The sequence below is a fragment of the Mastacembelus armatus genome, chromosome 7, assembly GCF_900324485.2.
Source record: "Mastacembelus armatus chromosome 7, fMasArm1.2, whole genome shotgun sequence".
NCBI classification, from domain to species: Eukaryota; Metazoa; Chordata; class Actinopteri; order Synbranchiformes; family Mastacembelidae; genus Mastacembelus; species Mastacembelus armatus.
The window spans coordinates 21,935,769-21,950,168 of NC_046639.1; the positions used below are offsets into that span (position 1 = coordinate 21,935,769).

At 40.2% G+C, this 14,400-nt stretch overlaps 1 protein-coding gene across 2 annotated transcripts in view; it reads right to left on the reverse strand.

Moving 5' to 3' along the window:
* LOC113145505 (plexin-A1-like) overlaps window positions 1–11,565 on the reverse strand; it is a 206,197-nt gene extending 194,632 nt beyond the window's left edge. For both annotated transcript variants that reach the window (XM_026332321.1, XM_026332320.1), the window contains exon 1: window positions 11,419–11,565. The gene's annotated coding sequence lies outside the window, so the exon portion shown is untranslated. The remainder of the gene's footprint in view (window positions 1–11,418) is intronic.
* Window positions 11,566–14,400: the final 2,835 nt, after the last annotated feature.

Genomic DNA, 14,400 nt, shown 5'->3' on the forward strand with positions numbered 1-14,400 from the left:
CTGCCTGACTGCCCCATGGTAGTTATAGGTCACTGCCACACACATTTACACACACATTCACACACACACACTTCAAAAACACATACATACACACACACCAGAAGCTGAATTGCACAGGCATACACATCTGCAAGTATGACTGTTTATACACATAGATACAGCTTTCTCTCTCACTCACTCGTGCGTGTGTGTGTGTGTGTACACGAGGCCTGAGAATGTGTGACGGAGAAAAGCCAGTCTTTACCGCACCCCATAGTTTAACCCCCTCTAATCCCTTCAGCATGGCAGAGCTTCATGGTCCATTCACACTCTTTCATGCTCATTTCTCTCCCTCTCTGTGTAGCCTCAAAAGTAATTCCCAGAACAGCTATGTGGAATAGACTAATCAAACGCACTGACAGTAACATGTATATAACACAAAGAGCACACTGATAACACACACAAAAAAAAAAAAAAAAAAAAAAAAAAAAAAATCACAATATTGGGTAATGACACACGTAATATAAAATTTAAATAGACAATGAAATGATTCATTTCAGGTTCTAATGATACCATAGCTTCTCGTGCTCTTAAGATTATGGTGGAGATGTTCAAGATAATTTTTTTAATAAAGAATAACAACAATCACTACAGGATTCACGTTAGTAAAACATTTGACTTTCAATTATATTAATTGTAGAAAATTAGATAAATTTTAGGGCTGCAGCTAATGATTATTTCCATCATCCATTAATCTACAAATAATAAATCTGCAGATCTCAGTACCTAGTGAGAAGTGTGTTATAATTCACTGGAGGCCAAAATGACAGCACCATCTTCTTCCTATCTTCTCAAACCCCCCAAATTGTTATTTTTTTCTTTCTTTATTTGGACAAAAGAAGGAAATCCTGACACCAACATGGAATCACTGGAGTCAATTGCGTTTTAAGTTAACATGATTAAATATGCCAAAATTTGTGTGATCATTCCCATGGAAGCCCAGTGTTATGTTAAATGATTCTGAAAGAATATCAACATTTATACAATATTTTTATAACAATTATTGATATTAGTAGTTTTGACAGTTTTTTAAATAAAAAAGGAACAGTGATTTATTTACAACTCAATGTATTTAATGTGCACTGGGAACAGAATGCTTTTGTTGGTCAGTTACAACATGGAAATTAAAAATGTCACTTTGTATTGAAATGGACATTTTTCATCATTCTTCATAATTAGAATAAGTGTTCAATCAATTCAGTAAAACGGAAATAACAAAATATCGAATAGTTTCAGGCAAAATGTATTAGTTAAATAGTCATGATTGGTGTTAAACAGGCAAGGCAGACTTAACTAAAACCTATTCATTTGGATAGTGTAAAAAATTTCCTCCACACAATGGTACAATTTCAAACACACAGATACTTACAAGTGCAAGAGTGTATGAAGTGAGTTTATAGAACTAGAAAGAAAAAACATGGAGCAAAACTCCTCCAAGAGTACACAGAGCCAGTCAACTACAGTACATCAGCACACAGTAGAAAATGAAATGTTGTGTTCAACAGCCACATAAACTGTTCACTTTTCTCCGTTTCACAACAGGAAAGTATTTGAAAGAGTGCATGGAGAGACCAGGCATAAAACTCTCTCACACACACGCACACACGCACACACACACACACACACACTCAAAAACAAACCCCACAGCTACACACACACACACACACACACACACACACAAGCACATTTCATACAAGCAATTTTACAAACCACACACTCCTACTGCATACACGCACTGCTACAACCATTCATGTGCACATGCACACACAGAGCATAGAAGTGTATGTATGTGTAGTCTGGCTCTATTTCTCTCATTAGGGAGAAGGAGCTGCCTGCAGCAAAGCCTCCTCTAGTCAGTCTGCTGAGATCTCTAAAACCAACAGGACTAGTCAGACAGGGAGAAGAGGAGGGAGGAATACAACTGTCATACATGGCAAGAGAGTGCAGAATCATAAAGAGTGAAAAGGGTAGTATGGCTACAGTAGACACTAAGCAACTTGAGTGTATCTGACATTTATTGATTTCACTCGTAAAAATGTGACTGTTGAACGTGGAAATTGATATAAGGCCACTTTTCCTGTGGCTTTTTTTGTGATTAAAAGTTTCAGGGACATTGAGAGCTTTAACATTTCTTCCAACTACTGTACATTTGTGCAAAAGAAAATATATACAGAATGTTAATGACTACGCTGACTGTCCTACTCATTATAAACAAATCTACATTCAAATTAGTCAAATGACATTGATTATGTATTTGGTGATAAACCAAAGCATTGGAAAAATTAAGATTTCAATCCAATAAAAAGTTTTTACATTTCATCATGAGGACAACCTCAGGTCAAATACCATGATACTCCATTCACCAGGAGCTGAGAATTTTTTCAGATAACCACAAGCATCAATTTCACTGTGGCAGTACAAGACAAAAGGGAATCACTGAAGTCATTATGATAATATGTCCACACTACATTACATGGCAGTCCATTCAGAATTTGTTGAAATGTTGCCATCCCCAGTGTCATGGTGTCAGTCTCAGCCGGGACCTAAGGCCGAGACAGACAAGTCTTAACAGAAGCCCCCATAGAACAAGGGCGAGTCCAAGGTTATAGAAACTCAAGGACCATTGTTCCACCAAAAATCATTTAAACGTCAAATCCAGTACATGCTCAATGTTATTGTATGGGTTTACAAGTAGCATGTGAGTATTTGCCACTTGTTTACCTTCACCTGCAGCCCAGTTACATCTGCAGGGGCCTTTTTGTACCTTGATGTCACAATTGGCATCTAATTCTTTTGACATCCGAGTCGAGTTCCCAGTGTGTGGGCTTACATATTCTAGGAAATAATTAGTCTGGGTGTTTTGATGCCAATATAGTGTATAATCTTAAATTTGTGAAATCAGATAAAATGTCATTGGTAGCAGCTCTGATCGAGATAAAAGGAAAAGTGGAAAAAAAAAAAAAAAAAAACAGATTTGAAGTTATGTAAATTTCCTGAATGGAGGACAGAGCGAATAAGGGCACAAGACAGACAGAAAATAAAGAGATGGGAAGAAAATAACAGAAAATAATATCACAATACCTAAGCAGTGGAGAAAGGAAAGAGAGAGAGAGATATAGGCACAAAAACAGAAAATAATAGACAGCCCCATTAGGCAGAAGTTATTGAGTAAATTCATCTCACTAGACAAAAGCTTCTCCTGTGGTTGTGTCACAGCTGCTTCCACCAAACTCAACACTTTCTCTCCAATTTTGGTCCATTTGCAACCCCCCGTGTCTGTTAAAAGCTAAATTGCCCGTCTGCATTGCCCTAAAATGGTTTTCCATGCATCACCACACTATAAAGGTAGAGAAACATGGAGCAATTTCAGTGACCAAGGAGATGCCTAAGCGCTGCTGCTTTTACACAGGAAACCTCAAGGTGCCTTAAATGGATTTCAACATGTTTTTGACCCTGTGGTTTACTTTGCTGCAGGGGAGTGGAAGCATTTACTATCAACACTACACAGTTTTTGTGTCTTATCAGTCACATCGCTCTTAGAGACAGATCGCAAAGGAATTCAAAGCTGACAGAACTGCATACAAAGATAAAAAGGGAGAAGGGAAATGGAGCTGGATTGGGAGAACGCAGCTCTAGGAGGTTTAAACTGAGTAGAGAATGTTCATTTCTCAACTCGAGCAAGAAGCTCATCTATCAAAACAAAGCTAACGCCAGTCACCTTCGAGCAGCACCTGCTTGCTCTACTTTTCTTACAATTTAGAGAAAGATGAATGATGAACCAGTAGAACCAGCGTCTCTATACTAGAATCTCCTTCAGACACTGATCACATCTTTGCTCAACTTGGTGCTAAACTGATTAAAGTTCAAAGGAATCAAATGACAAAATTTGTAAAGATGCAAAAACCTTTGCTTGCGTGCCCTTGAGCAAAATGCTCAACCTCGAAGCAAGATCTGAGAGACATATGGCAGGAAGCATCATGTATGGTTCTCTGGTCCTACTTTCAAAACGCAGGTACACACAAACACACCCCTTCCTTTCTCACACATGCCTGGTGATTGACTAAGCAGTCAACAAAATCACATGAAGCTCAGTGAATGTGTGTGCATGCCAGTGTGTGTGTGTGTGTTGAGGGGTGTCATTGTACTCCCTGACTCAGCATTTCTGTGTTGTCATTTCTGTCATCTCACCACAGTTTCCTCGCGTGGGCCAAGTGGGACCTGTCAGGATCCTTCTCAAAGAGTTTAAAACAAAATATCAATGGCAAAGTCTGTTTACCTTATATTTCCCCCAAAGTTGCCAAATTGTTTCTGTTGGCAGCTTGATGAAACACTAATCATAAAAGTACTGTTTTCTGTTTTGGTGGTTTACTTTTGGGAGTGAAACAGGGATTTGATTACTGACTGGACTCCTTGCAAGTGGAAATCAGGGATGACTGAATGCAGGATTGTTGTATTTTTAACAGCAACAATTGAGTAAAGCCAAGTTTGGCATTGTAATAAAAGTGAACTTAGTATCCAAAAAAAGTCATGTAGTCAAACAACTCACTCTTTATACTGACCTTTATTTTGGAAATTTCAGTGCCAGAAATTCCCAGAATAAATGGCTTTTTCCTCAAAAAATGTGACATGTTCACACTTTAACAACATTAGTATTGTTCATTCTGGAGAAACTGTGGATGTGGTCTAATAAATACTATATTGGACACTACACTGCTTGTAAAAAAACGATTCAAGGGTTAAGACCCAGCTTGCTAGTGTGGAATCCATTGTAATCACAAACTAATGTCATCTTTCTTTTGTGTACTCCTTTGAACATCCAGATTCACACAGATGTAAAATGACATCGTGCTTACACAAACAGTTCCAAGCTGTTGAGTTAAAGCTCAGCTGCTGCTGGTCCATTAAAAAATGAAAGGTCAAACCAATAACTATACCAGGGGTGGGCAAATCTGGTCATTGAGGGCCACTGCCCTGCTTGTTTTCTAACTATCCCTGCCCCAGAATGGCCTGTCCCTGACCTACACCATAATTGTCTGGTTAAACTGCCCAGTTACTGAAAGTTAACCCACACCTTCCATCCAGTTACAATGCAGAATTTCCACTCTCGATGGCAGGAAATTTAATAAAACTATTAGAGATGTCCCGAGCCAAGAAGACAGCTAAGAAAGTGAAGGAAGAAACTCTACTCTGTAAGAGCACTGAAACTGTGAAACTGTATTACAATGAAGCAGAATACTTCAAGTCAGAGGCACACCTCATTGTGGCCCATGTTGTCCACACTGGCAATGTCTTTGTTGACCACAGCTTACAGTGCTCTAGTGAAAAACTCTACCTGGAGAAAAACCTGGAGACAGTGATCAGCAGACCGATATCGACTATACAGAATAGATGACCCAAGCCTAGTCATCAAAATCTGCAAAGTGTAAAGGCTGTTTCATCAAGTGAGTCAGCCAAGTGATTCTGTCTCTGTCTCCTCTCACCACTTTTATTTCCAGCTCCCTTTTCTCTCTTTTACTCTGAATTCCTAATCACTTCCAGAAAGAGCAGAATTTGAATTGCACAACCTTAACCTCACTCCTTTGTTTCTATCCTTTCCCTCCTTTTTCTCCGAGACCACTCATCTGAGTCACATTGTTAGGAATGCCGTCTCTGTCTCAATTCTTCCAGCTTCCCTTTCGTCCTTTCATTTCCTTCTGTTTCTCAATTTTGAAACCTTGCCTGAGTTGTTTTCTCCACGACTTTACTGTCCTGATATTCTGTTGCTTTCCCTCTCTGTTTATTTTTCTTCCTTATCTTATAGCCTTCTCAATAGGGGACAGAGCAAATGGATCACTGGCTGTGTTTCCAGGCATTTCAAGTGTTTGTTAGATTAGATTACGTGGTTTTAAAATATTACCAAATACCTTTGTTCATCTTCAAGGGAGCATAATATCAGGCTAACATTAGTGGGTATCAAAGAACAAAAACACCTTGCCAGATTGTTTTTTTAAAAGATTTCTCATTATGTGCATCATATCTGTTCTTTTATTTTCTTTAAAAAAAAAAAAAAAAAAAAAATCAATATTGATTTTAATTTGCATTTTACTTTTTGAAACAACTGTGTGAAGAGCAGTAACCCTACTTTTACTTTTGATCTCATCTGCCACATCATTCCAATTTCTACAGCTTCTTTCATCAGTTAACTTCTCTCCACTTCTTCAGTGAACCACAGCAACAAGCCTAGACAGCAGAGCACACTGTATATTACCACTCTCACCCAGCCCACTTTCTCACAGACCTAAGTTACCCCCTCATCCCCATCTCCACTCAACTCTGATGCACAAAAATCCCCTGTTCTTAAAGTCTCTTCCCTGGGTGTACAGGACATTTTCATAACAGCAAACCTTAGCAGGCTGCAACACAAACGTGGTTTCCATCCTTACCTAACTCAACTGATTCTCTCTGGTGTTGGTATTGGTGTTCACTCTCTCTCCCCACAGGAAAGCTGAAGAGCTGGAGGAGAGCACTGGACAAACTACTAGTGTTGGAGCTTTAACTTCTCTGGTGCCTTTAGTGTCATTTTCTGCAAAGCATAAGACATCCTCTGGGCTGTTTAAGATAAGGCTACAGTGTGCATTTTTGTGACATTATGGTATGGGAATCCTGATTTTCAAGCATTCAAACACCTTACTCTCTCTGAGACTGCAATGAAAGGCACTTTAACACAGAAACTTCACCCCTATGTGCTTTGCATGGGCTAGCCTGAGGGATACTTCCAGATGAAATACACAGAAAAGTTATCCCTCTCAAAAACCCATTAAATATTATGTATGACCAAGATTTTCTACATATAATAATTGCATATATAATTAATTTTTTGGCAGCCAAAATTGCGCTGTTTAAATGTTCGAATTACAAGGTAAGATGGCTAAGTTTTGCAGTACTGCTTTATCTTTCCTTCTGTCCACCTTCTGCTTTAGTGGATTTCAGCATTTTCCTCCTGTACCTCCCTTTGACATGTCTGCATGGCCTGGGGGAAATCTAACCAGCAGGACTGATAACAACAGACAGATCTGCTCCTGAAAGCACTATATGGAAAATACAAGAATGAAGCACTCCAACTTTGACCTTGACCCAGTGTGAAATATATGCAAGAAGGGTCTATATATATATATATATTACACATATTACACACACACACACACACACACACACATACACATACACACACACACACACACACACACACACACACATATATACATACACGCACACACTGATTATTTTGCTGCCTCCACTGTTCAGACAGCACAGAACATATGGCAGAAATTGGCCATTTGGGACAACAAACAAAAGCTGTATGGTCTGCAGCAGCAGAAGAAAATGGGCTGCTGAAATTCTTTTAATTGCTGACAAAACAGCAGAATCATCCTTGTTCACACTAGGACAGGAAATAACTTTCCCACCCATACACTGTTTGTCTGACTTGAAAATACAGAATGTGGATGCTAATGACAATCCAACAGCTCCTTTTGAACTTGGGAAGCAAGTGTTTGCAATCAGGCAGCGTGTAAACGCGGCTGCCACCTCCAACTTGTGGTTACCTGTCACATCTGTGCAGGATCGAAGCACCTCATCCCCTTACAAGAGAAACTATTTCAGTCTGCCTGCCCTGTTTGATCTGCTGTGGCCTTTCACTGCGAAGGCTGCATCAAAAAGATGGGAACTTAAAAGCACCATCTCTCTCTCTCTCTCTCTCCCTCTCTCTCTCCCTCCCTCTCTCTCTCTCTCCCTCCATCTCTCTCTGTCCCTCCCATATTGGGAGTTGTAAACACTTTAGGTCGATCAAAAAAGAAAGCAAAAACCAGATGGTTCAATTTCAGCATTAATATTTTACAGCTCGTCATAACAATCAGGGTTTTATTTTATTCTATACAAAACAATTACTATGCACTTATATTGACAAAGGCATTCCTATGGTTGTCTCATGCATGTGCAAAAAAAGGCTACCTGCATTTGCCTCTGATCCTACACTATGAAGACTTGCTATAATTATAGCTGTTTCATCTCTATCACTTCTGCTTCATTACACTGCAAAAGCTCTTCTCATTCACAAAGCTTTCATCAACCAACCTGACCCATCATCTTTCCGTCCACATTCTTTAAACCAAGTTATTATTGGATGCTATTCTTTAAAAACTGTTGTGATATTATGACTTTCAGGGGCAACTCACCCATCACCCCCACCATGACCAGGATGCTCATTCCAACAGGTCTTTCTTACTCAAAAGACTGACAGAGACAGCTAATGCCTTTTTATAATCAAGTGTGTAAGCAAGTGCAAATGCTTCACGCTCCCAGATTACATCATATCTTTACGTTTAAGGCTATCGCTCATTTATTTCACCTATATGATGGTTTAAACTGAGCAGACAAATTGCCTTTCAACAGCAGTTAAAACCTGTATTGTACAGTATGTGGGATTCAAACTGGTATTTTGCCATATAAGCTTACTTAACGGTTTAGTCATCAGCAGCTCAGAGGGACAGAGCGTGGCTCTAACACTGCTGGGTCAGTGGCTCCCGCTGGGGACGCCCATACAGCATTTAAATGTCGACTGTTAAGACAGTGTGAGTAAAAACTCTCAGCTAAATGTCATTTTCATTACATCCTATGGACTTGATAACACACGCTCCTCGGGGGGGTTTCTAAGAGAGTTAAAACTGCTTTATCAGTTTGGTTTCTTGTTCCATTTCCCCCTTGGTTAATTTTTTTTACAAGCACTTCGTATGAAGCAGCTTGACGCAGACGGACTGCAGGGTGCATCACTGATTGTCTGTGGCTCTCATCTCAGCCGGGGTCTGAACTGCTGAGGCTGAAAGCGCAGACACAGCTCAAGCACCCCCCCACCTGACGTCCCACACATAAATACACACATTCTCTTTGGCGTTTGGTGCTTTCGCCCCTACTAGGCAAGGTGGTGAGCATGCAGAGCGCACTCTCACTTATAATTTGCCTCATAAAACTCAAGGAAGCTCCACAAGGAACAGACTTGGGTGGAGGAAGGTGAACAGAAAATGACACTGTTAAAATACAAAATACCAAAATACAGCGCTTACAAAAATCACTATGCAATGATTGATTCATCATCTTCTTTTTTTTTTTCTACACAGGATCCTCACAGTTTTCAGCAAACATTTAGAATATTATAGATCAGGTTAAATCCCAGATAATCCCATAAAAACCTCTTAGAGACTTACCACATCCACTATATCATTGAACACCATAAACACAATATCAATCCTCTCAAATAAAACTGTAGTCATACCTTTTTAAAGTGAAATAATAAAAACACACACACACAAAAAAAAATGGTATGATAGGGTACCATAGCATCACACTAGTATCACATGGGAAGTTGTATCCTTTTACATATGACCGAGTGCTGGTTACAGCACCTAATGAATGTCTGTAATACAGTGCATTGGAGGCAGATGTATAACGAGTAAAAAGAAAACAACTAAATAATAAAAAGCCACAAGAATAAATTAGGTAATTAAGTTACATGCAACTCAAAGCACATGCAGCATCGCTGTCATGGGAGTTTGATTTTGGACTAAAACGTCTGAAAATACTGTGTCTGCCAGTGTAAAAAGAGCTAATATGCTCCACAGTCATTATACACTAGAAGCACATGAAGCCACTTTGAATGTCATGCCTCAGCCCCAAAGAGAAGGTGATGTTCAGGGTTTCAGCCTTATCAACGCATCCCAGCACAGGCGCACAGGCACATCATGACACACACACACACTTAAGAGAGAGGGTGAGAAGTGTTTCTTGCCCATACATCTCTTAGCATCCCCTCATAGCTCCCACACCACCTCTTTCTGTCTCTCACACTCACACACACCTGTACATACTCACACACACTCACACACACACACACACACACACCCTCACAAGTTCACCACTGAGTGAGATAAGGAGAGAGAAGGAGATGAGAGGAGGTTCAGAGAAGGCTCTCTCTCCTCTTGATCTCTTCCTCTCTCTCTTGTGCACACACAACCTAAAATGATTTTTTTTTTCTATGTGGTTGGCAGCCAGACTGGTGGCTTGGCGCCCACCGTCTCTCAAAATCAGCCCATCTGTCTCACCTACGCATTTAAAGTCAAAAATTCAAAAGGTGACACAAAACTGTCAGAGCATGTTTATGTGACTCAAAAATACTGGTGTGTGTGTATTTATATGGCTGAGTGAGGGTCTCTCTCTCTCATACACATATTTCTACAGCTATTTCAGTGTATGAGGACGCTCGCTGATATGACTGATTCCCCAAACCACAACCTTAACCATCCAAACTAAATCCTTAACTTAAAAGCCATTTGAATGTGTGTCAGTGGTATAAATCACAAAGCAGTCCCATCAGTCCATAACCATACAAATACAAGTATATGCGCTCACACGCATCTCTGAAAGCACACGCGCAGAACCTCAGACATTTCCATTTTGCATCTAAATAAGCAGAAATATACACGGAGCTGCATACATGTGCAGCTATACATGCACACGCGCAAACACACACACACAATCTGATCGCACTGCATAAAACCTGGCATGAATATATACTCGTGCGCATGTACGTGCACAGTGAACGCAAAGTGTGTTTCCAAGTTGACTTCCCTTGAGCGCAGATGCAGCGATGCTCATGTTCGCTCAGGCTACAAAGAATCATCACAGCTTCACATCCAAAACTCCGACACTACTCTTTTAGAGGTGTGGTGTTTTGGCGTGCCTGTGGTGCTCAGCAGGTTTATTCAGATTCTATTATAACAGGTAGGTCACTACAGCATCACTACAATAATGCGACAATATTCCCATAGTACTCCTGCGATCTGGAATGTACGTACCATATAAACATTATAGCTCAGGATGTGGGCGCTCACACTAACAGCCTTTACATATGGCAACACTCCATCCCACATCTGCTGTTCACTGCCAGCGAATTATAGCAATCCTTCACCTTCAACAACTTGACCAGTTCCACCAGAGAAAAAGAAGGGCGATCAGTCAGTTCGGAGATAGTCCACCCGCAACATTGGCGTGCGTCTAACTGCTGATCCCCGGGTGCGCAACATGAGCCATGCGGTGTTTCGAAGCGCAAATATGAAATAGCACAAAACCTGTTATCTCCTGCCGCACACTCTGATCCATTTTTGCTCGTGTTAGGAAGATGACTCGAAAAGAGACATCGGCGGAAGGTATGAAGTGTAACAAGAAGAGGAAAGAGGAAGGGTCGGAGAGGGAAAGAAATGTCACCAACATTTCGGATGAACAGTATTAAAAAGCTCCGAGACGAGAGCAGAGATAATTAACAACCACGAAAAGTTTGGCTGTACTTACTGGTCTTTCGCGTTCGTCTTGTATGGCATCATATTAGGTTGAAAGAGTTGCAAGTAGTAGACATTTCCATTCCCGGCGGGCTTGTCAGGCGACAGCAGCAGCAGCACCGGTTCCAAAGCTCGGCTCTGCAGTTCCGTGCGCACAGGAGAGCAGCGCTCAGCATGAATGGAAGGAGAGCTGCGGTTAGGCTCCGGCATCCCTTGGTGTAGAGAGAGAGAGAAAGAGAGAGAGAGAGAGAGCGAGTGGGAGAGACAACGTTAGTGTCAGGATTGCGCCCCCTGGCTGCGTAAATGCGTTACAGCGGATGGTTAGACGCACTGTTCTATGGCGCGCATAGGTGGCAGCATTTACCCCGGTTCTGCCTGTAGTACCATCTGTTTTCATGCTGCTCGAAGTCTCCTAAGTGAAATGCTAAAGATTGCGATACTGGACTCAGATTCTTTGATATGTGGTTGATAAAAGGCTGCTCCTACTCGGCTACTGTCTACTACTCGGCTTGAATGATTTCTCCTGTCATTGTGTAACATGCTGATTGGAGCTGCTCTTCATTTCTTCCCCTCTGCTCACTTTATGTGTATGAGCTGGTCTTATGTTAATTTTATATAAAAATGTGCATGTGTTTTATTGAGCATGAGTGCATGCATATGTGCACAGCAGTGCTCTGTGTGCCCATGTGTTTGTGTATAACATTCACAGCTGAAGGTCAGCGCCCTTGAAACTTGACAAATCATCTCTATAAGCAGCGTTGGCCTTGTCAGTTACTTCAAAGACCAGACTCTACTTTGAAACACCAACTTTGTCTTTACAGAGAAAATGCACAACACACTAACACTGATATTATTTTAAAATCCAGTGATGAACATAATTTAGTAGATATATTCAAGTCCTGTACTTAAGTACAAATTTGAGGTACTTGTACTTTACAGGAGTATTGGCATTTTATGTAACTTTATGCTTCTACTCCATTACACTCCAAAAGGAAATTGTGTACTTTCTTTACTACATTTGGCTAACAGCTCTAGATACTAGTTACATTTCAAATTTCATATTTTTTCAATTTTATACTTCCTGACCAGTGAAAACTTCAAACATATACTGGAGAACATGATGCACAGCTGCAGAATTGGTTATCCAGTTTAAAACTGTCCAGACTTAAATGATTCCAATAAGAAAAATCCAATATATGGAATAATGCAACCATAACATTCATCCAAAAACATAATATACAGTAGTAGCAATTCATTTATTCATTCATTATCTATACCTGCGTATTCCTACTTAGGGTCACAGGGATCTGCTGGAGCCTATCCCAGCTCTCTTTGGGTCAAAGGCAGGGGTACACCCTGGACAGGTCACCAGTCCATCACAGGGCCACATAGAGACAAACAACCTCACACACTCACACTCACTCCTATGGGCAATTTAGAGTCACCAATCAACCTGACATACATGTTTTTGGACTGTGGGAGGAAACTGGAGTACCTGGAGAAAACCCACACAAGCACAGGGAGAACATGCAAACTCCACACAGAAAGGCCCCTGATGGGCTTCGAACCAGGAACCTTCTTGCTGTGAGGCAACAGTGCTAACCACTAATCCAGTAGTAGCAATAATCAACAATTTTCTCCATTATTAATAGTCTTGCTTTTGATACTTTAAGTGCATTTTGCCTGTTAGACATTTTACTTATATAGGATTTGAATGCAGGACTTCTACTTGTAATGGATTATTTTTGAAATGTGGTGCTGCTTTTACTCAAAGAGTCTCAATAGTTCTTCTATCACTGTTAAATTTTAAATAGACATTTCACGGCAAGTAAAATTAATATTCTGTCATCAGTCATGCTTCTCTATGCTGTATGTAATGCTACTGCTATAAGTTGTGCACTACTGAGATGGGGACAAATGTTGCATTTCTCTATTGCTGTGCTCATGTTTCCCTATGCTTTTTTCGTAGCAGACAACTTAACTCATCACAGTAAGATAAAGTGTTATTAATACATTTAATGAAATCTCAGTGCAGCATGTCAGTGTCTGCTTGTTTGTCCATTTGAATAAAATTTTCAAATGCTTTTTGGCAGCTGATACACCTTTTTAAAAGGATTTAACATGTCACAGTGTGAAAAGCAAACACGTAAATAAAATCAGTGATAACTGTATCCGATTTAGAGGTGTCAGGTGTGGGTCCTGATATTCTACTTGCTGGTTTATTGTCACTATGTCTTGTCTTAACCTAGACATCGAATACAACAGTCACTGTTAGTATTATTACTACATTACATTTAAGGTTTTAGACAACCGTCCTTCCTTGAAACTATGACATTAAAAATAATCTGATTAACTCAAAAAAGGCTAATGTTCAACTTAAATGTGCAAGTTAATTTCTGTGACATACAGAAGTCAAATGAAATCAGTGAAGGGCTTGAAGATTAAATAAAGCAGTGTTTGAACTTTGGAAAGCAACTGTCAGAAAAGTTAAATATCATATAGTATATAAAAGATTTAGTTAAAAAATGTGCTATATTCAGTTTCTGTTTGCAAAAGCCAGACTGGTAAAAGCGCAATTTTCCAACATGACATCCACTGTAAACCTAAATACAAGAGAATTGGAGAGGAGAGAAAGGTTGATGAATTGTTGGTGTGTGTTTAAACCCCATAACTTTCATTTCTCTGCAAGAATTTGCACAGTATTTGCTGAGCCCATGCTGTGACCTCTGAGGTCCCCTTGTGCATATTAAATGTTGATATTCCTTCCCATATTAGTGATGACTTAGGAGTTTTCATACAGGGACACAAGGTGTCAGGTTCCTCCCTCCACAGTGAGGCAGAGGATGTGGTTACACAGATGATACTCCGCTGCTCAGATTACTGTACGTGGTACAGGCACACACACACGCACGCGCACACACACACGTGTGTGTGTGTGAGAACATCCTTTCTGCTAACATCCATAGACTTACATGACTATGAGGAACTGCCATCT